Genomic DNA, 23,023 nt, shown 5'->3' with positions numbered 1-23,023 from the left:
AATATGAAATGAATATTATTCAAACATTTTAAATGCCTTACAAAAATGGGTAAAAACCGTACTAATATCTGTTTGTCGTTCGAAGAGACCTATTGATGGTCACTTGAAAATTATTGCAAGCTAAGAGGAACTAATAGACCTTTGTCATGATTTACAACGGTCGGGTCATAAATCTTAGAAAGAAAAAATATCCACCGAGCATTTGCGAGATAATTTGTAGTAGGGAAAAACGGTTTGTTATCTTTGGATAGAGCGATATTAAGGGGAAACCTAAACGGTGAACATTTTCGAAGGAGACAGCTTCAAAAATACAAGCTTTCATACAAAAGGGATCCGTCTATCCTCTTAATATAGAGTTAAACTTTGCAATGGGTGGTGATAGCAGATAACAGATATTGTATGCGCTTTTGTACGACGTAGTTTGGAAACGTTATGCGTGCAGACTCCGGTAGTCTCGGAATGTATATATTACAAAATGGTCGGTAGATAACGGGTTTTCGATACCTAGCAAGCAATATAAAGGAGAGAAAGTGTGGGATGGTAATAATAATAGTGTAAACCGAAGACTAGTGAGATTTGACTTGGTTACGAATCGGAACAGCCGGGTTTGTGAGATAGGGAAGATAATAATTATTTTGTTATGTTTTCGTAAAGGTTTAAACTAAACGTAGTGAGTACAAGCAGGGATACAATACGTTTGCGTACCACGACGAGTTCATTGAACCTACAGTGAACATTACCGGTGATTACTATTACATGTTTTTCGGTGAAATAAATGCAGTGTTCTTGTGAAGTGAATAGTTACAACCATTGGATATAATCTAACTTAATATTTGAATAAAGTGAAAACAGTGATATTATGAGAAAACTACAGCGTGAAATAGTGACTAAATTCTGTGAATAAGAATAAATAAATCCATTTCAATTAGTTCAACAAGTAAACAAAACACGTTCGGTACAATACGAATATTAAAACAAAAGATAGGTAGTCTCGCAAAGCTACTACTTGGATGACTTAGTCATATATTCGTGCGGAAATTTCGATGAACATCTAGGACACGTAAGTGCAGTTTTAGGGAGGTTGCGTGTCCAATTCAATAAACCAAATTTAATCCAATTCAAGTTTTATAAAGGCTTATTGATAACCAGCCGCACATACGGATTATTATTTATTAAAGAAAACGAAAAAATTACAGTCACGCGAGAATTCAAAAAAAAACAGAAAAAAAACCACATGCAAAATAACTACGCGTTTTAAATAGATTCAAGTTGCGTGCAAATCATCATGGGAAAAAAAAACACATACAACCGAAACCTCGGTCAGGTACCCATAGAACTTTGCTTCGACCCTTTGGGGGTGCAACAAAAACTTAGCTATAAATCTCACGGAGAGATAAGGAATAGCAGGGCTCCATGTGTAGTTAAGGGGAAACACGTTTTGACGAAGCGCCTAGAGTATAAAGCAAAGTTACGAGTTTTGTGACAAATGAAACCGTGTTTCGTCTTAATGAAATCACGAGTGGTAGGAGACGGCAGATTTATGAATGGCATTGTGCCTTACGTTTTGTTTAAAGGCATTTGAGTTAAGACACGTACAGGGGCGAACTTCGTGGGAAGCAGATAAGCCAAAAATTAACGGAAGATTGGAAAGAAAAAAAAAGGAAAAGACCCATTCTAGAATTTATTTTGCATTTAGGGAAAATAGGAACATCTCCTCTTAGGGAGGTAAGGGGTACGCAACCTTTGGAGTACGGAAAAAAAAATTTGGAAAAGGAAGAAAAATGAGTCAATCTAAACCTATTGTTAGTAATGATTTCACCAAATAAACACCAAAACGTGTTTATCCGCTGTAATCCTTACTAAAGGGAGGCTGTAATGGACCTGTTTGGGGTAAAGGAACGTAAAGAATTTTTTTTTCATAAATTAAAATACGTTCAGAGAATAGGGAGAAACGAACAGACTATGGACATCTCTGGGACATACTAGAAGCTTTATTATAGAAACCTACGTCGGTAATAGGTGTTAACCACGTAATAATTGAAAAGAGGCGTGATGGAGCTCAACGAATCAGATCATTCCCAAAATCAATTAAATAATTTTTCGCCAATCACGGAGACTAAGGGCGGTCTAAAGACACGAAACACTCTAGGTTGATTTACTGTTGAGCTAACCTTGGGATCCGGTCTCACGATGCGTGTAAGGGCACTTGGAGAACGACGATAAATTTGCATTCTAAGGTAGAAACGAAGCGATACCCAACCATCGATAACGAAACAGGGGGGGTGACGGTTTGGCGAAAGAAGATGGTTTTTTAGAATGTTTTGGTCCAGAAGACATATTACGAGGTGATCCTCATAGCGAGAATTGTTTACGATCGCTGAAGTTCTGAGTGCTATTTCAAGTGTTGACAATGGACACGAATTTTAACTTAAGATGGGATGTTTGGCCGAAATTGCCTAATTATATTAACACGGGGGAGATGCAAGTGGGGTAATTAAGAAAAGACATAAAAGTTAATGGGTCACGAAGTCTTTGATTAACGATCAAAATTTTACGACCTTTTTTGCGCGTAAACAAAGTTACGAGGATAATATTGAAATTCCTGGATGAAGCGAGAAAAGAGTATATGGATTGGGCTAAAACTAGACGCAAAAAAACTGTAAAAACAGGGATGTACTGGGCGTAGATCACCGAAAAGAAAGGACCAGGAATCGAAAAGAAACCCGAAAGGTAGTTTAGCTCATGATGGAAGAGGTGTCACCGACTCGGGTAGTGGACAGCGATGGATTACGAAAAATTACCAGAAGATATGCGGCGGATATCACGAAAAGAGTCAAAACAGGTAGGCGAAATTACAAAAAACGTGTCGAATCAAATTTTGGAACGAATGCCTACGTATGTCATCACCGAGAGGAAGGTATATGTGTCCTGGGATCACCCACGGATCGTGTAGACACCAATCAAATGCTAGAAGGCAGCACACAAGGAAGGATACTGGATTGCGCAAGCGCTGGACATAATAGGTGAAAAGCTTCCGTTAGTTGGGATAATTTATCGATTATATTATCGATATCAATAGCGAATTTCTCGGAAAGATTTCGAAAACAACGATATAGAAATGAGCTACACCTAGTCTATAGGCCGGAAATCAACCAATATTACGGACACAACACGCGTACGAGAAAAAATAATCAAATAATTTTGCGCAATAATCTACATCGCCGAAAATCATTTACGGGAGGGCGCCCGGAAGTCAGGTCACCGAGTACACGCCTGTACCCGTCTCGGCAGGGGGGTAGGTGTCTACCTCAACTCGGCAGGCGGGGGCCAAAAATCCTGAAACGGGGTTATGCAATTCTAAACTTAACGGGAAGTGAAACCTTGAATTCATAAAGGCGAAAGTCGCACAAATTTTAAGTCGATTTATTCGAAAAAACATTATTAAATAGCGTTGTTTGGAGGGAATCAGGGCTTTTTTTTCGTTTTAACTTGGTAGGAGTCGGTCTTCGAGAACTTAACGTCGCGACAGTTTGGTGTGCTATCTTTAAACTAAACTGATAGAGTTTTAAATATAGTGAAGTTGTGGTTTTAATATTAATTGAAATAATTGAAGTGTTTTAAAATTTAATTAGATTCAACCAAAAAAAAAGGGTAAACTCATAATTAGACGATACTAAATTCACGGGTTGGAGTCTCTTGGTTCAGACTAATATAGAACGATGAAACTCAACTGCAGTAATGTTTAATAATAACGCGTGTGCCATTAGAGGAGGAAAAAAATAGAGAACCATAATAATTATCAAATGACCTGACGAAAACGGCTAAGACAAAGTTCTAAAAATTTTGTGAAATTGAAGAGACAGCGTACATTGATCAAAAAGAAATAATAATAAAAATCGTGTAGAAACGCGGCGAATGAGTTTACTCGGAGAGTAGAATTTAATAAGAGCTAAACACATCATTCGTAAATCACATGTGGACCTTCTGGTCAAAATTAATAATAATTCATTTCCAATATATAAAACGTAGAGTAAATTGCTCATTTGAATTGGGGGTATAGACAGTGTTTTCCTTGCGAACACGGGAAGGATTTTAACGGTCTACACGATATAAGAATTGAGTGAAAAAAATCGAAGTGAACGTGGCAGATAATATATGAAAGGTTCTAGGGAGGGGAAGGGGGTTTTGGGTAGATCTCGGCAAATACTTACTTAGATACTCTAAAATAGTCGATAGGGAGAGATATCTAGACTAGGTACAGTGGAGGCCAACAAATACCTATGCATGTCAACTATCAACTTACGGTTAGGGAGGAAGAGATATTCTATTGAAAGAAATGATCCGCTTAAACATTCCGAAATCTAGTATTCGGTAATTTATGTGCTATCTACGGGGCGGCGTATGAAAGTAGAAATTTTAGCTAGAAAATTAGATCCAATATGGTTATAGTTCCTACTGGCGAGTAGACGGGTGACATAGATAATCGATTTCGAATTTAATACGAACCCTTAACGGCTTAGGGGCTTCTACATCCTACCTACAGCCCCTGGACGTGGATTAATGTACATGTCGTCGATATCCCGACTGGACTGGTAATATAACGATTTTGGGTGAGTGATCTTGCATGAATATATATTTCCAGAACGTTAAAATTGCGACGAAGATGGGGCTGCAACTGATAAAATAGTATCACATTTAGAACTGTTTGCTTGCTTCTAACAGCTGTGTTTAGCACGAGGCCAATGACCTACTTATTTGTAAGCAGTTAGTGGCGACACACGACCAAAAGGAAGAAAAGGGACCCCATAAATCACTCGACGTCCGTGCCTGACGACAAAAGTCGTACACTCTACCGAGTTGGCGGCCGCGCAGAGGCACCTCAAATCAACATGGAAGCGACTAGCTGCAACCAACTCGTGCTCAAAACAAATAAAAAATTAAAATTAATAATATTTGTATAACCTTATATGTTCACTAACAAATTCCTAAATACCTTTGGCCTCGGCTTAGAACTCACCGTTGGAGTATGTTGTCCGTAAGCTGTCTTGGGAAAGCACACAACTTCCTCGGCTCAGAAGATTTTCTACTTTCCTCATCACGCGATTTCGGGGCGTCAACGTTGTATGGAGAATCACGAAGAGTTCGGGAGGTCATCCCTTTTCGCGGGACCGGGTCGGATGAGAGGACACGAGAGGCAGTATGAAAATTAATGTCAAGTTGGAATGTCTGGGCCTTGGTTCGCTGCGAAGGCGTTTAATTGAACGGGCTCCAAGTCTTTCAAAATCGCGTGGAGGGGACGTCGGCGTGATGAACGAGGGATCAAAATCGGAGGACGAACACATACTAAAGCGGGGTTTACCCGGAGGTTGATGCAACTCGACTGGAAAACCCTCGAGATCCTTTGCAGCAACCTTCGTGAGGTGGATAGTAGGCCTGGCGGCTAGTGGACGTTGAAAGCCTCACCAAAACAAACCTATTTGAAACATGCACGCGTTTAGCATCATGACAAGGGACGCAATGAAAAATTCCCCGTTTGTTTGTTCGTTTGTTCAAAATCTTCAATCTCCGTTAGTTTTTCACCGAATGATTTTAAATTTTGACTCAACGTTGCGTGAGTTTATTTTACATACCTATATTAAATAGATGTCACGTGACAGGTAAAAGCAGCGCTATCTGTTTGTCAAACATGTTTTTTTTAAAGCGCCATCAGTTGGACGTAAAAGCAACACATGCTATCGTTTCTCTATCTGTACAGACAGACTGAGCTACTGCGTAAGAATCCATACCTCCCAGTGCGATGCAAGGCGATGGGTTAATAGAGTCCGGCTGGATAGGTCGAATGGTCTCCTTCAACCAGTCTCTCCCGATCCGGTTCAATATGCAGCAGGTGGGCAAACGAATTTGCTGCCAATACATAAACAAATCTCATCTCACGAACCCTGACCCCCCTGCTAAATCACCGAACGTACCAAACCACCTGGGGTGACCTACGGCAGGGGTGGTGGTTATCCAATAAATATTTCCCGGGTTATGGTTTATGGAAATAGTTATCACGCTATACAAACGGTTTATTTTGTTCTTGGAAACTAATATATCACTAGCCCACAGTAGTAAAAGTTTATATTAAAATATCCAACTTATTATTATGAAAGATCAAATAAGAAACCCACTCGTGGTTTGGCATTATTTCAAAACATCAAATAGTTACTTAGTACCTATTTGCTTTCAATTGAGTCAACTCAATGGTTTCACGATTCGGACAGCGTTTCACAATAAACCAGCGAATGATGAATAATAATCGAAAATTCTCACAATGATTGGAATTAACTTGAAGTTGTCAGTCCTACCTGATTCTTCACCATCTACCTGGGAATTACTTCATCCAGGTATTTAGCTAGAGGTAAAGATGTTAATTCTATCATACCTAATAATCGTAAATTATAGATATGATGTCATAAGTAGAAAATATTCGCTTTCTGCAAAACACCGTGCTATTTTCACGTTACGTCAAGCAAAAGTGATATTTTTTCCTGTTTTTTGAAAGAGAAAGAAAAAGAAAAATATTTTTACTATGTGAAAATACGCAGAGAAAATTGAACATGGGTGATTTATTAAAATACTATTAAAATGTGATGTAAAACCATTTGCTTAATTAAACATAAACCATTTAGAATATATAGGAATATGTGTTCATGCAGCTGCGCATTCCCGGATAAATGTAGTGACGAAATGCGACAATATTAGAATTTTTATGAACACGTGTTCTGAAATTCTCATAACACATTCGTGTTTTACTGATAAGTTTGTTAGGAAATCTGTCAATTCGTTCGTTAAACACATTGAGTAATTACAACTAAATCAATAATTAAACACGAATAATTTGACAAGATTTTTAGTAAATTAATTATATTTTATATCAGTACCTAAGTTTTATTAATGAAAAGGTGACCGGATAAAAATTGCAATTTAACACACCCTTTAAAAGAAATATAAAGTCATGAAAAGTGATAAAACAAAACTAGATTAAATAGGTTATGTTTAAATGTTTAAATGTCTTTAATCGCAATTAATAACGTTGTCACTTTTTAAAGGTAAGTTGAACCATCATTGTGTTGAGTCAAAAATTAAATACTTTGAATACACCACTATTTAATCAAAAATGACATGTTTCGAAACCAATGGTTTCTTCATCGGGATAGACATAATATAATGATAATTTACAAATTTAAAAATAGACAAGCATAGACACATAAGTAAGTATAAACAAATGGACAACAATATTATGATGAAGTTATTAATATAAAAAAAAACATTTATAAATAATAATTTTTTTCAGTTTTCGTGTGTGGCACCTCCTGTGCATTTTAAATTGACAATTGTCTCTGGCCATATTGCTGACATTTGATTATTTGTGGTTTATTACAATATACATATTTTATAAAATCATAACATTATCTCCGTTGTAAAAAATTTCAGAGTCCATTTTCAGAGCACTAGTAAATGATTTCATTACACAGAGTTTTCCAATAAGAGGTGTTATTTTGAATAGCCCGCTATTTCGGTAGATTTTACTTTTGAAGCTATCATTTTTTGACAGTTGACAAGTAGAAACTACGCCATTAATAAAAATGGAACGATACACGCTCCAACAACGTATTGAAATTATTAAAATTCACTAGAGTGAATCAAATGCAAATCATCATGAGTGATACGGTGAATGGATTGCGCTATCGAGAGATGATTAATGATTTTTTATGGCCGGAATTCGATGACATTAATCTGAACAACGTTTACTTTCAACAAAACGGCGCTACGTGCCACACAAGCAACGAAACCATTGATCTTTTACGATTGAATATTAAAATAACACCTCTTATTGGAAAACCCTGTATTTTATTTGTTGCCAAACTAATACCGTGGTAACAATACATAAGCCTTTTTATCTTTCATTTTGGGAGGCGGAGAACGCCCCAGGAACCATTAATTGGATAACCGACACCTCTGCCATGGGTCATCTAAAATATGTAGTTCACTACATTTGGTCTATTATCCCTGGTTTATGGAGAATGGTTTGTTCAGGTCTTGGCAGGAATGCCTCTGTCCACTAGCTGTTCGACCCATCACCTTAAACCACAATGGAAGGGATGGTTTCAAACATCTGTGATTCCTGGATATACTCTCTTTCATTTTCTTGTAAGACCCCATCGCACAGAATCCCCAAAGATAACATTCGCTCGGATGGAAAATATTTTCCTCCAGCCCCCTGTTTGGGTCACTGTAAAAGAAAAAAATAACATCATCAATCAGTTAGTTGCAAAATCAACGTTTTCCGCTTAGAATTATAGTAGTAGAAAAAACGGTCGAAAACGAAATTGTCAGCAACCAGTTTTTCTTTTAAAAATATAAGAAATCATCAACAATCAGTTTTTAGACAAAATACGTATTAAATAAGTAGAAATCGATTTCTTAATAGTAATTTTTACTTCGGTTTGTTGTAAAAAGTTTTTTCCACTTTTTCATCTGTAGTTTAGCGTTTTGCACTGAATTTTCGCTAAAATATACTAATGAATAAATACTTATAACTATGCGATTACGTATACGAATCATCTGAAAATCATGAAAAATGCGTTTAATTAATTAATTTAAATATACATTCAACACTCGTCAGGCTAATTTGTTCGGTTTTTGGGAACAAACAGATATTACCCGGAGGGTAGATTTGTTCCGTTTTCGGAACAGCTCATATGGTCTCATATGAATCTTCATTACTGTCATACTTAGAAATATGAAATAAACAGTGTTAGAAAGACAAAATGCCATTCTTTATATTTAAGTGTAAAAATTAACCACAGAAAAATTTAAATATATAACTTTATGATACCGAAGTATTATTTATTACAGTATTATTTTTTTGGATACGTTCAAAAATATCCCATTTATTTGTATTTTATCGAGAAGCTGACATACACACAACAATTCTCCAACTTTCTGACAGGATCTTTTAGAAATATAACGTTGAATATGCCAGAGGTGGGTTAAGAAAATCACCTTATTATTCTTGAAATGATTGGCAATTGGTTGGCTTGACTTAGTAACACGTTGTGACACTGGTTCACTTGTTGACTCACCTTGGGAAAGACACTTTTTGTTGCAACGGAAATGCAGTTTGCCATTTCTTGCCAATACTTTGCAAATTTTGTATGCATTCATTGTCTTCACAGTCAATGTTCCGCAGCCATTGTTAGGGAAAAAAGTGTTGGTATTTTTACTACTTTTTAGTAAACTAAATGTATTATTTTCACCGAGAATTTAGACATTTTCGTCGCGCTTGGTGCTTTCCCAAATAATGACCTTATTCTATATATTTTTTTAAGTTTATTTGGTTGATAGTGATTTTGTCTATTTGGAATGCAGATTGAATACATAAAGAAAAGATCTCTGAATGAAATGAAATTACATCGAACAAAAAATGAATGTTAAGAATATCGACTAGAATATTTTAAAAGTTAAAATAGTGTCAATGATTTCCAAGAAAAAAACATAGGTTCAGTATAGAAAAGCGGTGAAACGGTGGAATTGGTTAACGTGCCACTAACCTTAATATTTTATCGTGTATCTATTTTCTGCGTTGGAATCATTTTGTTGGAATATTATTTATAAGTCCTCCTTGGTCAAGGGGTAGGTCTCTCGACCACGAATCCCGAGACACGGGTTCAAATCCCGGTGTGTGCAAATAAATTTTATTGTGTTAATTTGTATTGTTTTAAAATAATTAATTAATTAAAAATATATATTTTATAGTATTTTTGCGGCACGTTCCAAACTGGAGGACACACTCAGTATCGCCCTGGTGAATGACCATCGTTCAGAATTTAAATAATGCTTGAAATGGGTTTAGCCGTTTTTAGAGATCAGATCTGAATAGACAGGTACTTTCCACATTCCTTTTCCTCATCTTATTTCACTTGTCGCTACCTTCAGCATCGCAACATATCCCAATAATTAGCGATTCCATAGTCGCACTGGCTCTAGATAGTTGTGAGCAGTTGGGACTCTTGTTCGGTATTTACATTTAAAAAAAATATTTTCATAATAAATTGGTATGTACATCGTTTCAATATTTTTATTAATATCGATAGAAACTACAAAAAGTTAATACATTTTTTAAGTGGTTTTTTATTCATTGAACAAAAAATGTAGGAAAGTAGGCAATTCTAATTGTTTAATATGATACCGCACAACCGTACAAATTACCCGGAACCAGACGGTCTATGGCATCCCAAGTATTTGGGAAATGTTGCAAGGCTTGCAGTTTTATGCATCAAGTCCAGCAAGATGACATCAATAAGATGATGGCCCCCAGCAGCGATATAGTGATGAAATAGATTTCTGAAGTTTTCGACCTCATCTTCTATTAGATCTTTGAGTTCTTCCAAAAAATGGGGGCCGATGTTTAAAAACATTTTCCTTCAGGTAGCCCTACAGGAAGAAGTCGCAAATTGCATCCGAAATTTCCGCTGGGTGAAAGCGAAGCCCCGGTGTTGTCCGGGCCAAAAATGGTAACGACTGAAAACGGCACGACCCTCTTGACACAATGAGCCCCTCCCAGGTCCCGAACCCCACCACATGGGATGTACGAGCCCTTCAAAACTGCACTGCCTGTTTTGCTGTACCCTGTAGTTGTTTAGTTCATCTGGGATCTGGTCCGTTTATAAGAACTTTGGATTGTTGGAGGTAATTAATTGTATGTTTATTCTTAACGTATGACGAAATCTAATGTTTGCGTTTATTTCCAGGTCACCGGCATACGATCCTGAAATTTCAACCAAAACTATAGAAGGTAAGTTCTTTCATCCAAACCGTATTTCGTATTGATTAGCAAACCCAATATGCAATAATTACATATTGCAATCTTATCAATTTTAGAGCCGATGAATTTTCTTTATTATCTCAACAGTCATTGATAATTTACTGACGTATATTCCTAGAATATAACTTAAAAGAATTTGGTAACAGAATATTATAAATAATAATTATTAGATATATGTAAAACTATATATATATCTAAAACTACTATAAAAGTCCATATCTTACTCTTATTATTATTTCCTTCAAATCTTGAAACTGTATTATTGATAAATCTTGCCTATTTCTTACTTATCTCTTTGGTTTTGCAAATATATTATTTACTTACTTACATGATTCCATATAATTGAGCTAGGATTCACTCACCAAACACAAGAGCCTTGTCTCTTTATGGTGAGGAAAAGCTATTATTATTTACCTTGATAACACTGTATAATATGTAAAATTGTATATTTATTGTAAAAAACATACAAATATTAAATAAATAAAAAAAAAAAAAAAAAAAAATGTACATAAATATATTTTCGCCTCGCCCCACATTAACCTTAAAGATAAATTATGAAAGTCGCTAAACTAACTAAAAAAAGTTAATAATATTCAATTTAAGTGCAGAATGCATTTAAATTATCTGCAAATATATTTTTTTTCCGACAAACCTGTATTATGAAATGCATAAAAAGTAGCTTTAGTTGACCTCAAATAGTTGCACGGGTTAATTAAAAAATGTTTTTTTTACGAAATCTTAAAGGCAGTGAACAGCGCGTGTCAAGGACGTTGTGTGTGTTGTTTAATCCCCCCTTGATGCAGTTATTTAAAATAATTATATATCGATAATTTGGTTTGACTTCTTTTTTGTTAAATCACTTCAAAGGCACAGTTATTTATTTTTCAACACTCTTGTCAATTTTCAACTTACTAAAAAATCTATCAATAATTTATTTAAATAAGTGTATCTGTGGCGGGCGGTTGATTTGTTTACAAAATCTACAGTTTTTTTCTAAGGTCTATGACATTTTGCAAACTCGACCTTCAAAAGAATAAGGTCACTGTCTACTGAGATTTAGAAAAACAATCCCCATCCCCTATTCTCACCCGTTAAAGCAAAATTTTATACAATTGACAGAAAATTATTGTCTTCATCTGATTTTTAAAACTCTGCACAAAGCCCGGGTAACGCCGGGGACTTCAGCTAGTCTATTATTATAACAACTAACTGATTACGTCCATCAGTTCATCGATCAATGATACAAAACTATACATATTTTTTTATTGTTACTTTAATAGAGGGATGTAACTTTATTTTTGTTATACAGACTTCACTAGTTAACATACCGGTTCTGCGGTCTACATAATACAATTCTTTGGTGATTCGATAATCTAATATAAAAATAAACCAAGAGAAGATCATATTGTGTTGCATCTTATTGCAACTTGTAATTTTATTTATACTGGGTTTTTACATTTCATCGTTTACGTGAGAACAATACAGTTATAAAAACTCAGTAAATACACAAATAAGAACATCTAAATAATTAATCGAAAACAAAAACATTAATACAAAATTACATAAAAGCTCACTCAAATGACAAATAACGCAAAGAATAGCAAGAGAAAAAAGAGACATAAATAGAATCCGTCATGCCATATTTATTTGAATCGATTGTACAATGTTTTTATATTTGCACTAAATAAAATACGCTTTTTGCAATGCATGCTTTTTTCATTGTTACGCGGATGACAGTACAGTTCATGATAGCTTTTTGTTTGACAAGCCCCCAAAGGGCACACAAACTCCAACGGCTCGGAGGGCTTTGAAGCAGAGAATGGACGGTTATCTCGAGAGTATTTCCTCATGGGGTAAAAATAATCTCGTCGAATTTAATGTTTCAAAGACCCAATCCTGTCTCATTACGTCTAAAAGGGATCCAAATGATAATCTAGACTCCTTCAACGGAAGCAATCTTCCGAACAGGCCTTCCATTGATATGCTTGGTGTAACTATAAGTGACCAGCTCAGGTACGGGGGCTCCATCGAAGCCAGAGAAAAGTTGGCCTCTCAGAAGCTGGGCGTACTGTACAGGGCCCGCAGATACTTTAATAGTATACAACTGCTGACCCTGTACAAATCGCAAGTGCGCCCTACTGTCGAATTTGGCAGCCATCTCTGGTCCGGAGCCCCAAAAGACCTGAAAAAAACCCTTGACTCTGTGCAAAAACGGGCGGTTCGTTTGATAGATTCCCCAATCTTAACAAACGGACTGCAATCTTTAGAGCACAGGCGTCAGGTAGGTATGCTATCCTTTTTCTATCGGTATTACAATGGAAGATGCTCTGAGGAACTAGCGTCATTGATCCCTTCGGCACCGGTGCGTAGTCGGGATACACGCCAAACGCGCGCCCAACATTTGTACACGGTAGGCATTTGTCACATGAGAACGGGTCGCTTCTACGATTCGTTCTTAAGTTCAACAGCTCGGCTGTGGGACGAACTGCCGGCCTCTGTGTTTCCTCCCTCCTACAACATGGGACTCTTCAAGACCCATGTTCACTCCTTCCTCTCCACAAAAAGACCCTCTACACAGCATCCCCAAAGATGACATAGGCCCTGAGGGAAATCAAGCAAGCAAAATTGTCGCATCTGGGGCTCGGAAAACCCAAGAGTTATTGTTGAAAAGCCTCTCTATCCTCAACGCGTGACTGTTTGGTGCGGTTTATAGTCCGGCGGAGTCATTGGACCTTCCTTTTTTGAAAATGAGGCTAGAGCAACAGTTACGGTGAATGGATTGCGCTATCGAGAGATGATTAATGATTTTTTATGGCCGGAATTGGATGGTATTGATCTGTATAACGTTTAATTTCAACAAGACGGCGCTACTTTTTACACAAGCAACGAAACCATTGATCTTTTACGATTGAATATCAAAATAACACCTCTTATTGGAAAACCCTGTATTTTAAAGAATGAAGAACATAAAAATTGCAATTCTTAAATAATTTCTATGTCTTTTTTCTTTTCCTTCTATATTAACGCATGTTCTCGTAACGTTTTATTTTCACTATAATAAAAATAGGTGTGGTAGAAACGCTATTTGTTGAGAGTTAATTAATTTCTCTGCGGAAAAACTTGTTAAATCATGTCAACAACCAGTAAAGTGTTGATTGAATTATTAGAATAATAACTGCTATATAAAGACATACAATAAAAACCACATTCTGGGCATGAACGTAATTAAAAAATATATTTCATATGAATCGAATTACCACTTATTTCTAATAACATTAATATGTTATCAATATGATGTTTTTGCATTGAATATCGTTAAAGTCTGCATGTATCGTATACATTTAAATTAATAGACAAACCAATCAGGGAAATGGGAACAATACAAAACGTGCGGAGCGCGGGAGGCGATTTGTCAAATGAATCTGACATATCTTAAAATAACCATTTCATGTGTTTTCCGATTGCCGGTAGCGCTAAGAATATGAACTATGAACTCTAAAATTTGTAATACCCTTTCACACAACATAAACTTTGGTTGAAATGGGAGTTAAGTTTATATACCTTCTCCGCGGTCACAAGTGAACAAGTAAATTTATTTTAATAATTTGTGTTATTACACATATGACTCATTTAAAATAACATATAGTATATTTGCAGCACGTTCCAGAGTGGAAGATACTCCCAATGGTGTAAGGTCACTATTCAGAAATAAAACGTTGCTAACTCTATCTCTTATAAAATAAATGAAAACATCATCCACTCTGTCAAAGACAGAAATGCATTCTCTCTCTCTCACGTCAAGTAAACGAACTCATTCAAGATGTTGAATATTATAATATAAATGGGATTTAGAAGTCACGCGGGTAAGGTGGCTGACGAATGGCTGCACATTCTCTGAGTTTTACAGATTGTTGAACGAATTAACTGACCTCTTAAATATTAGCCGAGATAATAAATAACTTACAAAAATCTCAGCACGTAGCGCAACTCGGTAGGATTTTATGCAATTTATAAAGGTTTTTACTTATTTGGTGTTAAAACTTACGCAACCAAATCAATTTATAATGGTGTGAAATTTTGAAACTTACAATACTATACACATTTAATGAATGCATCACGAAAAAACGACCAATTTTATAAATCTAGGTGAAAGAAAAAACTGCTTTTTATCAACATAGTCTACAGATATTAAGAAACTGTATAGTAATTTATCATTGTCTAATTAAATCAACTTCAAAAACCATGTGCCAACTGACATAATTTGAGATTTTCACTGCCAAAAGTGTTATGGTTATTTATTTTTGGGGTTTTATATATATAGGCCGCGTTGCGCTTCCTCATTATTTAGCCAACGTTTTGAACAACATTACAGTTTTCATCATCAAGCAGATATGGAAATACATATGATCACAGATGTGTTTACATATGATCATAGATGTGTTTACATCACGATCATGTTCTTCCACAGATGTGTTAACATCATGATCCTGATCTGCCACAGATTCAACATATGATCACAGATGTGTTTACATCATGGTCATGATCAGCCACAGATGTGTTAACATATGATCACAGATGTGTTTACATCATGATCATGATCTGCCACAGCTGTGTTAACACAGATGTGTTTACACATCTTCCCTGATGATGGACATCGTAATACTGTCCGAATCGTTGGCTAAAGAAGGAGTAGCGCAACACGGCATAATACCCAAAAATAAATAAATGTGGAAACTTTTTTTTGTAGTTTTCTCTAAAATGTTAGATTTTTTATCTGAGTACCTTTTCCCGAATTTCAAAACTAGTTTTAGACAGCCTTTTCCAAATTGATGAATTGAAAATTATGAAATAAACATTTTTATTTAGTGGGATACTTCGATGTTCCACATCTTAATAGGAGAATGACGTATTAAGCTGGAATAGATGCATTGTCTCAGAAATTCCAGAGAGAAAAAGTTGTGTGTTCGTATTTATATCACCACCCTCAAGCTCACCGTTCTAGTGCTTTTGTTGTTTCCAAAATAGATTTCTACTTTACAATGTTAATAATTAATAAAATGTTACGTGTACGTGATAAACCTACGAACAGTTTCATTTTGTATACATTAGCCCCAGCTCAGGCTTCCATGTGATGCAAATATTTTTTTATGATTACAGCTTTCTTATTATACGCTGCATTTGCTCTGACTGGTGTTCCTTAAATTCTTCGATTCATTCCCGGCCTGCATGAACCGGGATATATTTGATTACCGAACTCTTATTGATTAATTCTTCAAAGGTAATCTCGTAATATTCGTTGATCGGCAAAAATTCTGATTACTGTTTATAGACTTTGTGAATGTCTCTCTGCCAAGCAACGCCACAACGCTGAGCATGTACTATTCATTGATTCCAGATTTAATAAAATATAAAATACATACACGGAGATCAGAATTTATAGCATAATATTACGACATGAAAATTAAGAAATGATCAAACGGAAAATGTGAATGCTGAAATAGTAACAACTCTCGAACGGTGAGCTTTGCAATCACAAAAATTTTAACTGCCCTTTTCTTCCATACTTATTCTATTTACAGGTTTCAAAGTTATTTCGCATTAAATTTCTAAAATATTTTGAAATTCTAGTTGAATGGCTACATATCCCTTAGGGATCTCATTTTTTATGTACTGTATTCATCCTTCCGCCACAAATCAAAATCATTGATTGTTGCTTGAAATGGCTGTGGTCGTGTTTGGTGACCAAATCTGAATAGCCAGATTCTTCCCAACCTTCCTGTGCCTTGTCTCTTTTACCTCCTTATTACCTCCATCCTCAACAATATACGGTTGGGAGCAGTTGGGACTCTTGTGTGGTTTTACAAGTCCTGTTTTAACTCGCCTTTTTTAATAGGAATGCGAATAATGTGACAAAAATTTAAATAAATTAGCAATATTTTATATCGTTAAGTTTTTTCCATGTAACATTCCTCATATTCCAACTCGTGCATGTGAACAGATACTCAAAGTGTTTTACGGTAAAATTGCAATTACCGTAAAATAAATGTATATACTCATTTATTTCAACAACTTCATAAAAGAATCCTGTTTTTTATCGACCAAATTATTTGATATATCTATATAATAATATGTTATTGGTTCGTGAGAAGTGCTAAATGAATTAATAAAATATTTAACCAGTGCATATGTATTGCGTACAGCCTTCAGTAAGATTATATTCGATTTTTATTTGGCTGCCGGTCATAAAAATAAATTGAGATTCGATTTCATTACCTAACATAAAAATATGTTTCTAAACTGCAATCTGTGCTTTGAGATACATACGCCTAAATGAATCTATGTTGTATTTAGCTATTAATTGATTTAAATAGCGCCATAACGAACCACCATACAAATTATTAGTTAAAAATAGTACTCTCTATAACAGTATTTTCCAACGCCAATTAAGACTAACGATTTTTTTATGTCACTCCTTACAAGAAATGTATTGCCACACAGTCGGGCGACTTTATAAAACGTAGTAGGGTCGGTTAATAAGGCAGACTAGAGTACAAGTCTGGGCGTGCGACCCCCAAACTAAGAAGTCAGTGCACGGAGAAAAATGAGTATTAATTATTTAATAAAATCTCTTCAAATTATTCGTAATCCGTTCAACAACGGGCTGTTTTCTGATAAACTTTTAGTGAAATCCTAATATATTGGAACACGTGTTCATGCACTTGCATTTGAAAAGGAAACTTGTTAAAACGAATAATAGAAGGAGCTGGTCAATATTTACAAAAAAATGATAATAATTAAGCGAAAATGGTGAAATTAATATAATAATACACGACTCGTTTGAAATAGACCAAAAATTTCTCGACAAATGCTTTAGTTGCATTTAAAGATACACTGTGAATTTTTTCATGCCTATAACTTATTAAATAACAGAACAAAACGTGTTTTTAATAATTTTCGGAGCTTACTTTGAGATTTTTTTCTATCGAGGGAATTTCGTGTAATTAAGGTTTCGGCATAAAAAATGTATAGATATTATCGTAAAAAAAACTTTTTTTTTGGAACTTAAGAACTTAGAGTTAACGAGAAACTTGTTATAATTCGGTAGAAATTGTGTATGTGGTTTTGGGTATGCGACCACTTTGACGATGTTGATGTTTGAAAAGATATCTTCGAAAAATTAAAAATAAATTTCAAAATCGGTTGACTTTTACTAACCTTGGAAATATTTTCCATCAAACACCCCTATTACAAACCTCGCCAATTGATTTAACTGCAGGTAATTTAATGTGTCTCTCATGTATGCGAAATACTATTGATGTAAGTTGTTAAAGAATGTGCAAAATGTCAATAAAGGTTATACATATTCTTAACATTATTATTTCTCTATTCTATACAGGTGCCTAGACTAATATAGAGCAAGGTTGAATATTAAATAATAACAAACCAATAACTGTTATAACTGACTGTAATACCAAATAATTCTGTAACTAACGAAACATTTAACATTATAGCCTACTATGTGAATGATATATCAGATCAATAGAATTAAAGGATTGTGAATAGAAACCAGTGCAGTGAATGCAGTGAATTGTGGAAATATAATGCAATAGTTCAGCCTCGAATGGATGCACTGAGATGCAGTTAAACGCATAAGGCTTTCATTCTCGAGCATATTAAAGGTACCAAGTTACTTAATAATGTGCATCAAGTCGTGAGATCACTTTTCATTCAAATGTATCCATACGATCAACATATTACATGATGTAATCTACCAATACTATTATGAATGATATAACTTTATACCTTCTATATGAGCTTTGTGTTATTTCCTCTTCAATTACACGTACTTTGGTGGTGCAATTCTCCTCGTAACCTCACAAATTAAGATCAAATGTGGAAACTAATTTGAATTATAAATAACAATGTAATTTTTTGTTATTTATATTCAAAATAACACATCTGCCCTGATGATGGACACTGCAATGCTGTCCGAAACGTTGGCTAAAGAAGGAGTTAGCGCAACACGGCATAACACCCCAAAAACAAATAACAAAAATACTTTTGGCCGTGAAAATCTTAAATCTAACAATGTAAATGTTCGTATGTTCTAAATCTTATATCTCCGTATTTCTAATTTCTTCACCGATTGCTTTAAAATTTTGACATTACGTTGCATTCGATTACGCGTTTTTATATACCTATATTATATAGATGTCACCTGTAATAACTTACTATTTTTTAAAACAGCGCCATCTGTTGGACGTAAAAGCAATACGCGTTATTGTTTCTCTATCCGTACAGGCCGACTGAGCTACAGTAAAGCGTGACGGGGTGTAAATTTAAATCAACCATAAGCAACCATAGGAATTTTGGTCTGTACAAGACGTCTAGGTACTCTTGATGGAGAAAAAAATATAGCCGTCATAGGACGCCTGGTTGAAGGAAGTAAAAATGCAAGTTAACAAATCTTTATAATTTGGCTACTAAAACATTTTTTTCATCGTTATTAAAATATACACAAAGAAAGATATTAATGAAATATTCATTATCATTTAGAACATCCCATTGCTAATTGTAGTGAGAATATAAGCAAATATACCGCACAGAGTTTTGTAGGCCGGGCGGAAAGTGCCGACTAGTCACGAGGCTGGCCGAATAAAGCATTGTTCCATGTTAGAACATTATGCCGTCTTGCCATGCTTGCGTAGGAAGAGTTGGTTTTGCCGGCAAAGATGTTTCATATAAAAACTCTAAGAAGAAAGAGAACAGAAGAAGAAAAATCTCACGAAATTAGCACTTTCTTTCGTCTTAAATAACACAACTTTTGTCACATAAGAATATCATTTTAAAGCTTTGAAAAACGGGTTTAAACTCAGACAAACTTCAATATTTTCAACTTTGAAATTCAATTCGGCAATTCAACATCTTGGAGTGAATTTTTTAAATTCATTACTAGAAAGTAGCCGAAATATAAATAACAACAAATAACACTGAAAATATAAACTGTACACTTTGGCATATTACATTAAAAAAAAAACTATCAAAATGGCACACCCTATACACACAAGCCTAGCTTTATTTTGGTGGTACATCTTATGTATAAAATTACGTGAAATAATTACAAAATTTCTGTAAATTATGTAACATTATTTTTTGTGAATAAGTATTAAAAAAAAATGTATTTACAGGAAACCCTCATTTATTATTTATATTGCGAAAGAACGTCTTTTTTCACTGATAAATATAATAAAACTCAAAAGTATTAACTCGGGTAGGTTTACAATAAAAATTAATTCAGTTTGTTGATTTGCAATCATGTAAAACTACTACTGCCCTACTCTATATTAGATAAACCAATGTTTAAACTAACCCCAAGACCTCTTTACTCTACGGCCCTTGGCATTGCTTTTTATTGCCATAAATTAACTACATTAATTGGAACTTTGACTTTAAAATAGCTAAAGCGAAAATGGAAATATGGAAAAGTTAGACTATTAATCGCTTACACACTTTATATATATGCCTATAGGAAGTATGGATGACACTTCGGAGGTTTATGATCAGAGCGGCCCATCTGCAAAAACAAAGTTAAAAGCAAATCAAGTTTGGCATTGCTTATATGCCCAACTGTATCTCTTAAACGGCTGTATGAACGAGGTAGAGCTCCGTGTCACTAATAAATACGATTATGGCATTACCGAAATCAAGCTTAACTAAAAACGCATTTTTTTGAAGTTAGGCCCATGTGACCCTAAGTCCCCGTCTTACTAAATTTTATTTAAAATGTTCTATATTTTAAAGGTTTTTTTATAGTACCATGATTTTTTAAATATTTATTCACACGAAAAAAATGTTACATAATTTATAGAAAATAAAGTAATTATTACAAATTTTATACATAAGATGTACCACCATAATAAAGCTAGGCTTGTGTGTATGGGGATATCATTTTATTGGTATTTTTTTATGTATTCAGTTCATATTTTCAGTGTGTTTTTTAACGTGAAGCATAATTTTTTTGTTGTTATTTATATTCCAGATACTTTCTGTAATAAATTTAAATAAATTATCTTAAAGCATTTTTGTTATGATAAACCTGTTCATATATTTGTATACACGTAATAAGTATCTATAAAATATGTTTATTATATAATTTAATTACATATTTACATTTTTTACTCGCGGATAATTTGGGCAGAATGCGTTTTTTAGAATAATCTATCTCTAGAATACATCGCATTCATTTTCTCTGTGTTTTATTGAAGTTCTTCATTTTATTGCTAAACATAATTCGTATGAACCGGTGGTTGATAAATGTTGTCTATTCAATCACTTTTAGTATTTACAAAATAAAATAAAAATATTTGCAGAGTTTTTGTATTATTCTGATGAGTGTAATTAATCAACAATTCTGAAGAAAAAAAATCATGTTTTCCACAGGTGAAATATTTGCTAATAGTCTTAGAAAATTTAATGCATCAAGTTGCCAACATCACATAAGTATTTACAATTCACTCTGCATGTAATAGTATAAAGCAACTAATTATTAAGCGTGGGTTTAAAAATCCGTATTTAATATTTGCCTTTTGAAAATACTTTAAACTACATACGTAATAACATGGCCGTATATCAATAATTACAATCTGATTTATATTAAAAACTAACGTTTGAGATTTTGTAATGAATGCGATAAATCACCATCGTAACACATTTAACAGATTTTATTTTTATATTATTTGTTATTTGGTATGAACTCTTATCTTATAAATTATGCAGTAATGAAATAGTAATTTTGTAATCCGATTGGTGATTTATATTGACATTATGACAGTGAAGTAAGATGTCACACTAAAAACTCTCAAACAGTGATTTTTGGCGTTACAAAAATTGCACCGGTTTTTTTAACTGAATTGCTCAACTCGAACGGCTTCTGTGGTCGAAGATTAAGGCTCTCAACTAGCAATCCGGAGGTCACACGTTCAAATCCCGGCGTGCTCAACTAATTTGTGTTATTTCACAATTTATTCATTACAAATAATACAGGGTGTCCGGGGATAAAGTGCGCTAACTTCGTGGGGTGATTCTACAGATACAAATAAAAAAGGTAATAACTTTTTTCGAATTTCTAACGTTTTAAGATTAAAAAGTTGAGTTGTTTGTATGGTAAAATAAATATTCTTCTATGGAAAATATTTTTTTTTGTAGGGGAAAATAAACATGAAAATTTCTAAAAAGAATTATTTTTTTAATTTTTATTTCTACCATCATGTAGAATTACCTCCCGAAGTTAGCGCACTTTTCCCTCAGACACCTTATATAAAGTACGGTTGCGACACGTTCCGGATTGGAAGATACTCTCAGTATCGCCCTAGTGTAGCACCATCACCATTTAGAATTAAAACGTTGCTTGAAGTGGCTTTATTCGTAATTGATGACCAGATCACAATAGTCAGGTACTTCCCCACCTCCTTTTCCTCATCTCCTTTCCCTCTCCACTACCTTCAGCCTCACAGCATACCCCAATGGGGATGCTACAGTCTCACTGGCTCCAGACGGTTGGGTCTTTTATGCGGTGTTAACATATTATTTAAAAAAAAAAAAACGAAATCGAAGAATAATATTTTAACCCACATAGCCGAAAGTTAAATTTCTGTTTGTAGCCCGACATTAAAACTAATATTACCTACTCAAGAAATTTAAATAAATTTCTCTTATACGCCGATAAAATTTTATAGGAAATCGTGCAATTTTCTTTTACTCGCGAGAGTTAGTACTATGTTCTTGTTTTATTTATAATTAAACAACAATAATAATTGCAGTAATGTAGCATGCAATATTTATTACCATTATACGTTACACAGTTATAGCTTCAGGTCTGGTAGAAAATATACATGGCGGAGTCCACTATAATATCTTTTTTAAATTTTTTATTATTTATTGAGTTAGTTTATACAAAATTTAAATATAAACTAATTTAAACAAGATAATATTTCATTTTGTATCTTTAAATATTTTTACAATAACAAAACATTTCTTTTTAAATACATTAATTCTTTAGACTTTCAGGCATTTCATCACACATCTTTAGTCCTTTTTTTCAATAGGCAGTTTTGTGATTTTGATTTCTTTATATGTGGCAATCTAATTCTATTT

At 34.3% G+C, this 23,023-nt stretch overlaps 1 protein-coding gene across 1 annotated transcript in view; it reads left to right on the top strand.

Annotated features, from left to right (window-relative positions):
• Pxd (Peroxidase) overlaps nucleotides 1-23,023 on the top strand; it is a 197,351-nt gene that overhangs the window by 93,531 nt on the left and 80,797 nt on the right. The window contains exon 2 of the mRNA XM_089639241.1: nucleotides 10,797-10,840. The gene's annotated coding sequence lies outside the window, so the exon portion shown is untranslated. The remainder of the gene's footprint in view (nucleotides 1-10,796; nucleotides 10,841-23,023) is intronic.

Source organism: Hesperophylax consimilis, chromosome 14 (assembly GCF_061612785.1).
Source record: "Hesperophylax consimilis isolate HC1 chromosome 14, BYU_Hcon_1.0, whole genome shotgun sequence".
In the NCBI taxonomy this organism is placed as follows: Eukaryota; Metazoa; Arthropoda; class Insecta; order Trichoptera; family Limnephilidae; genus Hesperophylax; species Hesperophylax consimilis.
Note: the sequence above shows the minus strand (reverse complement) of the source record. Positions and strands in the feature narration are given on the sequence as shown.